The sequence below is a fragment of the Carcharodon carcharias genome, chromosome 9, assembly GCF_017639515.1.
Source record: "Carcharodon carcharias isolate sCarCar2 chromosome 9, sCarCar2.pri, whole genome shotgun sequence".
NCBI lineage: Eukaryota > Metazoa > Chordata > Chondrichthyes > Lamniformes > Lamnidae > Carcharodon > Carcharodon carcharias.
The window spans coordinates 26,950,227-26,962,959 of NC_054475.1; positions in this window are offsets into that span (position 1 = coordinate 26,950,227).

Below are 12,733 nucleotides of genomic sequence, written 5' to 3' on the forward strand. Positions count from 1 at the left end.
CAACTAGAGCTGTACCTTGAGTGCCGAACCATCCATTCTTAATTAGCACATTCATTTAGATAATATCACCACCTTCAACATCTCTGTGTTCTTTTGTTCTTTTGTCTGTGACATCTTTTGATTATCTGCTCCTATCACTTCTTGCTTGTCCCTACAACCACACCCCCCCACTCACCTTAAACCAGCTTATATTTCACCCCTCTCCTTATATTCACTCAGTTCTGTGGAAGGGTCATGAGGACTCAAAACATCAACTCTTTTCTTCTCTGCCGATGCTGCCAAACCTGCTGAGTTTATCCAAGTAATTCTGTTTTTGTCTAAGAATAGGGTATCAGTTAAAATGAATGTAAAGGCAAAATAGTAAAATTTGGGAATAGGAGAAGAAAATGACAGCTCCTTGAAGAAAATGTTCGACATTATAAATATATTCCTTTTAAAACTTTAAAGAATTTTTTAATGTATTTTATTGAAATTGCTGCAGTATGAGTAATGCCATTGATGTAACAATGTGGCAGTGTTTCAGTATCAGAGCATGTAAGTTAAAATTTAGCTAATTGACCTGTTCAGGGAACTTGGAATTCCCTATCCCTGCTATAACAAGCTGAAGGTTAATGTTTTTAAGTATTTAATGTATTAATGCTTGTAGCCAGAATATTCTGTACTTGTCAGTTCTTCAGAGTTCAAACCAAATGTATGTCTGAAAATATGTTTCATCTTTAATTGCTGCTGAAGCCACATCATTACAGCAACTCAAAGTATACTTTTTAAATAGTTGAAGAGGTCAGTGTTTGAATACAGGTTATTGTAATAAGACTGATTAATCACAGCCCCTTGGATTGGTGCTAATCTGATTTTTCTGCATGGTTTTTTTTCATAGTGTTCAAAATACACAAACCTAAATCACCAGGCTTTAATGAAAATACAAGGATCAAAGAGAAGTCAATTATCTGTTAAATCTTTGCTGAATTACTTTATTGATTTCCGCAATCTGCATATTTGCGCTCGAAACTTGAACAAAAAGTAATTCTATGAGCTGGGAGCTCAATGATGCAGCAGTGTTAATGAAACTATAATATGTTTTTTAGAGAGCTGAAAATTGATAAAATTATTTTAATCTATTAAAGGTCCCTTATTTCTAAATCACACATCTTAGGTGTTTCATTCATTTTTATCTGATATTAGCTGTGATGCAGGTACAAGTTTTCTATAATTGTGTCATTGTGGTAATGCAGGTTTTACTGTCCTGATCAATGTAAGCGGTCCTTTCTGATTAATCTAACACTTAGTTTTACAAGTAATTTTTAAAAAAAATGCAGAGTATGGCAGAATATTTACTAATATTGTATATAAAGGGGAGGATACAACTTTTAATGTGGGAAAATGCAACCTAAATTTGAATCAAAGGATGGAGATGTGTGCTGTTGCTGATAATATGAGATACTTGATACTTATGCTTCCAAGGAACATGTTCTGTTAAATTGACAATGGTTATGTGGACATGTTCATCTCTTCACCCCTTGTCTCTTGTGCTTGTGTTGTTGCCTTCATCTACTGAGGGAGTAAGATGTGGCATAATTGCAGTAGTGCCCTTGCAGTTTAACTATTCTATTGATTTAGAATGAGAACTTACATGCACTTGAAGTCTAAATAGATTTAACATCCTGCTTACAGATTTGTTGCAATACAAATACATAGATTCTTATGGTTGATGAGCCCCCTACCTCTGAGGGACCAGCTGAAGTATAAGCTTTTGCCATGGGAGCTGGAATTTCTCACAATAATTGTGACTGGCACTGTCTGCCTGTTCTCTTGGATATTGACTACCTGCACCCACAGCAAGAAGAATAAGGGTAAGATTGCTATAGGGTCAAAATTGGACTTTCTTCAGATCAGCAAGATTCTTTCGCAGTTTCTTCAATGTCCTTTTCATTATCAACACAATATTGACACTGTTTCACACTTTGGCCTTGGTTATGGTGTAAGATGATGACAGTAAGAGATGCTGGTGAGTGAGAATTTCTGCCATGAGAAGATAGTGTCACAATATAGTCATTAAAAGACCTCTTGAGAGGACATGCCATTATATCTTCTACTCTGGACAGCAGGTTTAGTAGCCTCAACTGGTTTTATTTCAATTACTACAGCTGCCAATTGGTATTGAATCATGGTGACTGATTTTAGGCATGTATCAGTTACTTGCTGTAGTTTTATTCTCCTCCTAAAAGGTGTATTTTTTGTGTGATGATAAAGCAGGGCTGAAAGTCCGAATACCTGAATATTGTTGCAGTTTTTCTACCAAATAACATGTGCTTCCTAAAGCCTTTCCAGCATCCACAAGACACAAGTCAGGAGTGTGATGGAATACTCTCCACTTGCCTGGATGAGTGCAGCTCCCACAACACTCAAGCTTGACACCCTCCAGGATAAAGCAGCCCTTGATTGGCACAATCCACCACCTTAAGCATTCACTCCCTCCACTACTGCAGTGTGTACTTTCAAAAACTTGTGCTGATACAACTCACTAAGGTTTCTTTGACAGCACCTTCCATACTTACTGCTAGGAGGACACTACCATCTCCAAGTTCCCCTCCAGGCACACAATATCCTGACTTGGAAACATATCGTTGTTCCTTCATGGGTCAAAACCTTTGAACTCCTTACCTAAAACCACTGTGGGAATACTTTCACTACACAGACTGTAGTAGTTCATGAAAGTGGCTCACCACCATCTTCTGAAGTGCATTTAGGGATGGCTAACAAATGCTGGCCTTATAAAAATGCCCACATCCAGTGAATAAATAAAACAAAAATAGCTGGTAGCAGCAGAAAAATCATTTTAATCTTAGTACAATTCTTCTTCTGTGCCAATCTTGTCAAGCACTATACAGATGGGGAACCCTAATTGGAAATTTCGAAGGGCTCAACAGCTGGCATGTGCTTAACTATGAACTGAAAGGACTAACTGAAATTAGAAAATTTGTGACAGAAAATGCCAGTTCCATGACAATGACAATCTCAGAAAATGATAATTCAATTAACTAGCCAGTTTTACAATGTCAATTCAGTGTCCATTAAAATATAGATTACCTTTTTGACTTAAAAATAACTTCTTTAATAAATTACATTTATAAATTGACATTTACTTATGGCTTTTTCATGAGTGAAGGATTGGATACCTCGTTATTTATTTTTATGGAATCAGAGCTAGTGTGGGTGTAATTCTTCGTTCAAGATCCCATCAAAGCCCATGTAAAGTACATTATTTCTGAAAAAGTAGTTTGTCTTGGCTTGGCTAGCAGCAAAGAAAAAAATTCTTATCCCTAATTATAATTAAGGATGAATGTATCCTTTTAAAATCCAAGTATAGTAGGACAACATGTTATACCTACTATCTGTATGCCAGAGACTTCCACCACAGTCATCATTTTTATTGAAGTATCAGCCCACGAGCATCTTTAATATAGCTCAGCTATCACAGCAGGCAAGACCAAACTCTGAATTTTCTGTTTACAAACAGGAAAATGAAGGACACCTGGGGACGAACATTCCATTCAATTCTAATTCTGTGCTGTTTTTAGTAACCTGATTAATGCATTATCAGATAAATGATCTTACAACTTAATTAAAATGTCAAACAGAGAAATGTCAACCTCCCGAGCTTTAACATTCCTTTGAGGAAGTAGAGCTGTAAACCCTTGTTATTGTAACAGTGATAACGGCAGCAAATTAGTGAAGCTAGTGTCCAAGTGAAATGACATTAAATACTGGTATTTTGTTCGTGTCTACCACACTATACTGACTGGCACTTCAGGCTTGGTCCTTGTATGAACATCTGAGTTTTAATCAAACTCAGTGGCTTGCAATCAACTCAATGACCTGGCTCCTATACTGGGTCTAGTACAATATGAATATTTCCCAAACTCCTCTGCATGGAGGGCCTGAAGAAAAATGGCACAACAGCTATCACATTTCATTTGAATTATTCACTCAAGGATGAAATAGAATTTACTTATTGGTGTGTTCATTAAATGAACCAGCCTTGCCGAAGGAAAGGACATTTAGAGTAACATTGTTTATTATCCATTCTTGGTTTATGGGCATCACTAGCAGCATTTATTATCTAGTTCTGTCGAAGGGTCATGAGGACTCGAAATGTCAACTCTTTTCTTCTCCGCCGATGCTGCCAGACCTGCTGAGTTTTTCCAGGTAATTCTGTTTTTGTTTTTTATTATCTGTCCCTTGGAAAGTTGGTGATCAACTTTCTTCTTGAACCACTGCAGTCTGTGTACTGAGGGTATTCCCACAATGCTATTAGTTAGGGAATTGTGGGAATTTAGCCAAGCAAATAAAGAGGAACAGCGTTAGATGTCCAAATCAGGACAGTGTGTTTAATGTTGGTATTAATATGGAAACAGCTAACTTGGAGATTCATTTAAAAATAAAATCAACAAATCAATTCAAAAGAGAAAATCCAGAACAAGAAATGGGGGAATTATGCTGACAGAAAAACTTGAAAGGAAGGAAAAGGCTTGAATCAAGAGGAGAGTGGGAATGGTAGCAAGGGACTGAAATGAGAGTTGACAGATGAAAGTAAAGAAATGGTGATGACAGGGTAAGTGAAAAAGATCTAACTAAAAATTGTGAAGTACAGAAAAGAGAGGCAGACATGAAACATAGGCAAGGGATTAGAACAAGGAAGCTTAGAAAGCAAACTATAGAAGCAAGAAAAGCAAAATTGTGCAGTCAGATTTAAAGAGGGATAATTACAAAGGCAGCTAAGGGAATTTGAATAACATTAGTATATTTACATTATGACTGTAAAACCATTTAATTGTGATAACTAACTTTTCAGTATTAAACAATGTAATGGTAAGGTATTTTAAAAATAATAGGTCTTGTTACATGTAAACTGTGTAATTTATTTCTAATTGTGTTCTTTTTGAAGGTGAAATTATACTTACAATATAATGTAATGTAGGTTAATTGGTAGCAGTTGAAAATAATGTATTGCAATGGAAAATACAGAACCAATATATAGGGAAAAATCTAATTTGAACCAATGACAAACTTATGAAGGGGTTTGACAGGGAGGTTACTGAGTGGTTGTTTCCCTGGCTGGGGAATCTAGAACTTGGATGCACAGGTTCAAGATAAGGAGTCACTCATTTAGGACTGAGATGAGGGGAAATTTCTTCACTAAGAGGGCTGTGAATCTTTGGAATTTTCTGCCCCAGATGATTGCGGATACTCCATTGTTAAATATATGTAGGACTGAGATCGACAGATTTTTGGTGTCTCAGGGAATCAAAGGATATGGGGAGCAGGCAGGAAAGTGGATTTGAGGCAAAAGATTAGCCATGATCATATTGAATGGCAGAACAGGCTCGATGGACAATATGGTCTACTACTGCGCCTGTTACTTGTGTTCTTACTTCAAATTGGCTAATTAGTTCATACTTTTTAATTAACAGCAAACTTCACTGATACCCTAACTCAGGTGCTGAGTTTGGCTTTTCAGATACTGATCCGAAATTGGCCAAATCACTTTTCAGTGTAATGGGAAAAACATTCCTTTTAATCCTTACATTCATGACTATGGCAGTTGGGGTTTAATGTGGGGAAGCGTGAAGTCATCCGTTTTCAATCTAAAAAAGGCAATTGCAATATTTTCTTAATAGTGAGACTGAGCTGTGCAGGAGCAAAAGAATTAAGGTGCCTATCAACACAAATCAATAAAACCCACTGGTTAGGTACAAAAAGCAAGCTAAAGACTCATGGAATGTTGTCTTTATCTTAAGCAGGTTGGAATACAAAAGCAAGGAAATGAGGCTTCAGCTGTACAGACCCTTTGTCAGAACTCATTTGGACTGCTGTTTTCAGTTTTGTGCACTGCACCTCAGGTAGGAAATATTGGCCTTAGAAGGGATACAGTGCTGATTTACCAGAATGATACCAGGGCTGAAAGGATTACTTTATGAGGACAGGTTGCTTTAACTTGATTTGTACATGCTGGAGTTCAGAAGGTCGAGGGGTGATCTAATTAATGTGTTTAAAATGATGAAGGAATTCAATAGGATAAATATAGAAAAAACTGTTTCTTCTGGCAGATGGGTGGGATCTGTTGCCGGAGGTCACCGGTAACGGTTATTGGCTTAGTACAAAGAGGAGAAGAGTCAATTCTCTCTTAACTCTAAATTCGCTTTATTCATGTTGTTAGATTATATACATATAGCATATACATCTGGTTAGATATAAACATGCAGTTTGCACCAGGTTATACAGTCTTATACCCAAACTAGGATCTAAACGCACACCCATTAGGTTCCTCTGACACTCCCTGAGTGGTCACAGAATATAAAAGCTAATACCCGAAAAGGAGAGCTGACGCTGGCCAGGTGTTCCGTTCTCTCTCTCTCTTTCGATGTCATCTCTATGTTGCTGACATAGGTTCTTCCACTTCTGCGATGGTTGGTCTCCGGAGTTCTCGCTGCCTCCACGCCTGAAATTCTCCATTTTTATACTGAATCTTATCTCTTCAAGCTGTGCTGTCTCTCTCCTGTTGGTTTAGGCTTGCTTGCCTAGCTGTGGCATCTTCTCATTGGCTCTGTCCCAAGAACTTAGGTAGCATTACCTCGTTACTTCTTTCCTAAATAAGGACTTGTGTCTTATCACATTCCCTACGTTTTCCAAGAAACTAAGCTATTTCAAACCGGTTCCAGCCAGCTCAGGCCAGTGACTGCACTCAGGTTACTTCAGGTCAAAAGTTGCTTTTGCCTGTGTCAGCAGTTCGGCTGCAGCCCCTGGCCAACAGATCCAGAACAAGGGGTCACGCCTTAAAATTCAGAAGACATGTCACCCCCATTCTTAATGTATGGCTCAAAAATGGAAGTGATTCATCTTCTGTCAGCTCAACTCTTAGGCCGAAACACAAATGGTCAGAGAAAACTGATCTAATTATACAAATTCAATGATAAACCCATTATAAATAGATCCTTAGTTTTGATTCTTGGCTGACATCTCATTTTGGATCTTTTACAATGTAATGTATTCCCACTGGGGAGAAGTTAACTTTGAGGGAACCATAACTTTATGGTTCTGGGAATAAATGGGAAAGCAGCAAAACTAGAACTGGAGAATGTGATGCTACCTGCTAAGGAATTCAGAAGTGACAGAGGCCCAAAGCTTCTAATTAGAGTCAGAACCTGTGTTTGACTCCTATCAGACAGAAAACTACCCACTTACCTGCATACGTTGAAGAGGCTCTGACTTTTGATGGAGGAGACTGCAGAACTCCCTCCGTGCTGGAATCCTACCAGGCAGCAGCAAAGAGAATCTGCATGGAAGTCACACCTCCTTTGTATGGCACTAGCTGCTGAAATCAGGTAAGTGGTTAAAGGTCCCCAAACTTTCAGTGTGTTAGTGAATGGGTGTATGAGTGAGCGAATATGTGAGTGAGTAGGTGTTAAAGTGGATAGGTGGGTAAGGTAAGATGGTAGGGTGGCAAGTGGGTGGGTGGGTGGCAGCTGGATAGTATGGCAGCTGGGTAGGTGGCTAGGGTGAGTGAGTGGATAGGTGGGTTGGGGGATTTTCGGGTCAGGTCGGAAGAGGTTGTCAGGTCGGGGGGCCAGCCAGCCAGGTCTGGTCAGGGGTGTAGTTGTGGGGGAGTCAGGGAGGGAATTGGGGTGGTGGAGGCTAGGTCTGGTCAGGTTGGGGTGGATTCAAGAGGTGAGTCGGGTGAAGAGGGTTAGTCAGGTCAGGTCAGGGGGAGTCAGGGGGTCGGGGGGGGGGGTGGTGGGGGAGAGTTGGGTCAGGAGGTTGTTAGTTGTATAGTTATCCAGGAGTTAGACTAGGATTTTTCTGTCTACCATTTCCTGGGTAACTATCCAGGTAAGTAAGTCAGACTCTAACTCAGAGTTGGAGACATTTTGGAGGGACCGAGGGAGTAGGGGAATTTTCCATTAGAAGTTCAAACTTCCTAGGCAATTCCCACGGAGCCATTGGATTGGGGCTTCTGCAGGGTCCCGAAGTGCATCTCAAGGGGCTTTGATCTGGAGACTGGAAGATCTGAGCCAGTGTTCTGAAGTTAACTGTACAATACTGAAGAGAACTGGTAGAGCTTTGCTGCAGTGAACAAGAACTACAGAGTAGTGACTACCCCATTATTTAACAAGATTACTATTCGATTAATGGCAGAGTGGCATTTAAGCCACTGGTAATTATTATACTTTAAAATGACATTACTGATAAAATGCCTTTTTTTCAAGGGCAAGAAATCTAAATGGAGGGAGAAGATGCATTAGCACCAAACCCCTGGCAGCTGCCGTTAACTCCTGAGGTTAAATAGTGAGTCAACAACACGGCACAAATACCTTACTTTAACTGACAAAGCAACTTTCTCTTCTAATATACTGATATTCAGTGTTTGGTCAACTAGCAAAACTGAATTTATTCCTTTTTGCATAATTTATTCTATGCTTTGGTATTAACCCTTTTTTGTGTTATGCCACATTGAAAGCTACAAGGGCTATACTTTAACACTGACAATCATTTAGTCCTTCAGTAATTCCCATTGAACTCACTGCAGGGTAAAATTGGATGGGGTGTAAAACTGGGTCTGAATTTCATTCGCCTCCGCCAGTGGGTTTTTAGGCAGTGGGGAGTGTGAAATTGAAGGAATGGGATTTCCTCTGGGTTCCGGCCTGCCCTGACCTCACAGCGATTTTACGCTGGGGTGGGCAAGGCCTCAAGTGGGACACCCGCCCTTGCCCCAGTTGAGGCCCTTACGCGCCCACCTATTGGCCATTAAGAGCAATTTCCTGCACAGGCTCATATTTTAGGTGGGCGGGGGGATTTGCCAGGCTTGGGGGAAGCCCGAAAATGAACAGGCTTAGGCCTGGGCAGGAAAGCGGTGGTGGATGGGGGCCTCAGTCAGAAGCCCCCTTGGGTAGTCTGGTGGCTGCTGGACCACCCCAATACTCACTTTCCACCCCCCTGCCCTCCCCGCACTGCCATCCACTGCAACTCCTGTCATTACAGGGACTGGAGAGCTGCCAGCCAATCAGATTGGCCGGCAGCTCTCTAAGGCAGGACTTCCTCCCGAGTGACGGGCGGAAGCCCCACCTGCAGCCAATTGATGCTCATTCGAGCGTGAGGTGGCTGTGGGGCAGTCAGAGTCGGCGGGGATGTGTTATCCGTCATCTCTTCGAATGGCAGGAAGGGAAATCCTGCTATCTGAAATACTCAGGCCCAGGTGTCTGTCCCACTTGAACCCACCCTGTTCTCACTGGGTAGCCTGGATAAAATTTATCCCCCTGTGTTTTCCAAAAAACACATTACACGTTTGTGCTGATAATTCTTTTGTATCTATATTTGGTGTATATGTATAATCTAGCCAATAGAAACTTTGCTAAATATGCAAATTATTAAAATCAATAAAAAATAAACCACTGAAAAGTTATCATTGTGAGGCCTAATGGCTTTTGAATATGATGCACATACTGTTAATCTAAAATCAGTTCTGTTGAAGGGTCATGAGGACTCGAAATGTCAACTCTTTTCTTCTCCACCGATGCTGCCAGACCTGCTGAGTTTTTCCAGGTAATTCTGTTTTTGTTTTGGATTTCCAGCATCCGCAGTTTTTTGTTTTTATCTCTGTTAATGTGAATGTTTAGTGGCATTTCATTACAGTACTTTCACTTTAAGACTGATTTCTTTTTAGTTAGCCTCTTGTCTGACACCCATTGAAGCTTATCACCATAGTTAACAGTTTCTAAAGCAAACTACTGGAAAAATCCACATAAGTAGAGCTTCTGGTCACCCCAACGTGAAGTGCACTCTCTGTCCCTCTGGGGGCTCACTTAGCCCTAGGCACTTCCAGAAAACTTAAGCACCTGCAGACAAGAGCCAAGGCTTCTTCAGACAAGAGTCACGGTCTCTTCCTGTCATTCAGGGCACTGCTGGAATTCAAGTAACTGAACTGTCAGACATCAACATAGAGCAGTGGTAAACTGCCTATTGCTTGCCCAACCAGGGTTGTGCTATCTATTAGTGTAGTGATTTACCAGAGTATCTCGAGCAGAGTTGAAAAAATTCCAATGCTCAGTGGCAGTTTTATTCTTGCAGGTCTCATTGATAAGCTAGGCGGAATGGTCTATCATCAACAATGGTTAATCATCCTAGACTTTGCTGAGTCAGAGACTGAATTACTGAGTCTGCCACAGTAGGTAAACACTGGTAGGTATGACATCTTGCAGCAAACTTAGAACCATAGAAAAGTTACAGCACAGAAGGAGGCCATTCGGCCCATCTTGTCCATGCCAGCCTGAGGACACCCAGGTGCCCTTTCTAATCCCACCTCCTTGCACGCAGCCCATAGCCCTGCAGCTTACAGCACTTAAGGTGCAGATCCAGGTACTTTTTAAAAGAGTTTAGAGTTTCTGCCTCTACCACTAACTTGGGCAGCGAATTCCAGACACCCACTACTCTCTGCATAAAAAAGTTCTTCCTCATGTCCCCCCTACCTTCTGCCACTTATCTCGAATCTATGTCCCCTGGTTCTAGAATTCTCAACCAAGGGAAACAATTTTATCTATCTATTCCCCTCAATATTGTACATCTCAATCAAGTTACCTCTCAGCCCTCTTTGTTCTAAGGAAAATAACTCCAACCTATCCAATCTCTCCTCGTAGCTACACTTTTCTAATCCTGGCAACATTCTTGTAAACCTCCTCTGCAATCTCTCCAGAGCTATTACGTCCTTCCTGTAATGTGGTGACTAGAACTGCACACACTACGCCAGTTATGGCCTCACCAGTGTTTTATACAATTCAACATTATATCCTTACTTTTACATTCTGTACCTCTGCCAATGAAGGAGAGCATTCCATATGCCTTCTTTACAACCTTGTCTACTTGAACTGCTGCCTTCAGGGACCTGTGTACTTGTACGCCAAGATCTCTCACTTCATCTACCCCTCTTAGTATATTCCCATTTATTGTGTAATCCCTGTAGCTGTTTGACCTCCCTAAATGTATGAGCTCACACTTCTCTATGTTAAAATCCATCTACCACTTTACCGCCCACTCTACCAACCCATCTATATTGTTTTGGAGATTATGGCTATCCTCTACATTTTCCATTACTCAGCCAATCTTTGTGTCATCTGCAAATTTCCCAATCATGCCTCCCATGTCCAAATCGTTAATATATAACACAAATAGCAAGGGTCCCAACACCAAGCCCTGTGGAACACCACTTGAGACTACTTTCCATTTGCAAGGGTGTCCATTGACCATTACCCTTTGTTTCCTGTTACAAAGCCAACCTTTTATCCAGTTTGCCAACTTACCCTGAATCCCATGGGCTTTTACTTTCCTGACCAATCTGCCATGTGGGACCTTGTCAAATGCGTTGCTAAAATCCATGTACACAACATCCGCTGCATTACCTACATCAACCCTTCTTGTCACTTCCTCAAAAAGGCAAGACCTTCCTTTAACAAATCCATGCTGACCATCCCTGACTAGTCTATGCCTTTCCACATAACAGTTGATCCTATCTCTCAGGATTGATTCTACTGATTTGCTCACCACCGATGTAAGACTAACTGGCCTATAATTGTTTGGCATTTCCTTTTATCCCTTTTTAAACAATGGAACTACGTTTGCATTTCTCCAGCCCTCTGGTACCTCCCCTGTATCTAGTGAAGATTGGAAAATCATCCTCAGAGCATCTGCTATCTCCTCCCTGACTTCCTTCAGCAGCCTCGGAATCAATCCACCTGGCCCTGGTGACTTATCAACTTTCCAAGGATTTCAACCCTTCGAGTACTTCCTTTCTCTTTATGACTATCCCATCCAATATCTCGCAGTGTTCCTCCTGGACTACTATATCTACATCCTCCCTTTCCTTTGTAAGCACGGAGACAAAATATTTATTTAAAACCCTTCCCACAGCCTCTGCATCTACACACAAGTTTCCACCTTCATTTCTGAAAGGTCCCACTTTTTCCTTAACTAACCTTTTTAGCATTAATGTATTGGTAAAACTTGACCCCAAAGAGCCTCTGTTTCCCACTTTCTGCAGTCATAGAAGGATAGCAACGTTTTATTCATCAAACAAATGATGAGGGTGAGTTTGGTGGATAATAGGCTTTGAGTGCTTTCTGATCAGCATAGTGACAAACATAATACATTACAAAACCTATAAGCATATTGCCACATCCTCCAGACCACAGTATATATAAAAGGGGAGCTTCAACAGCAATTGCTTGCCTCTTTGCAACACAATCAAAGGAAGCACTGAGCCCTGGATATACAAATATATATTCAGGGTCATTTCCAGTTAAAATCTTCCGCAAGAAATGATCCAAAACCCGAGAATTTCCTTATCAGCCAATTGCCAGACATCTGTCTTCAGCATGGTAGATGAACCTATGCAGTATAGCTTGTGATGTTCCAGCCACACTGATGTTATAATTGTACATGTTCAATGCCTAGTGATTAGGCTTGCCCATCATTAGATCCTCACACAAGGAGCTTTGGCAAAGAGATTTTCCCACCAGGTTGTTTCCCCTTTAGTGTTGTAGAACAGTTGATCACTGCAATGGCATCCTTCCATTTTATAAGATGATGGTTTGCAATGTGATGGTCAATGTAATGAAAGTATAATAACTTTCATAATATTTTTCTGATTTATCGTGAAGTAGGTTTATAAGGGTAAGTATAGTTGGGT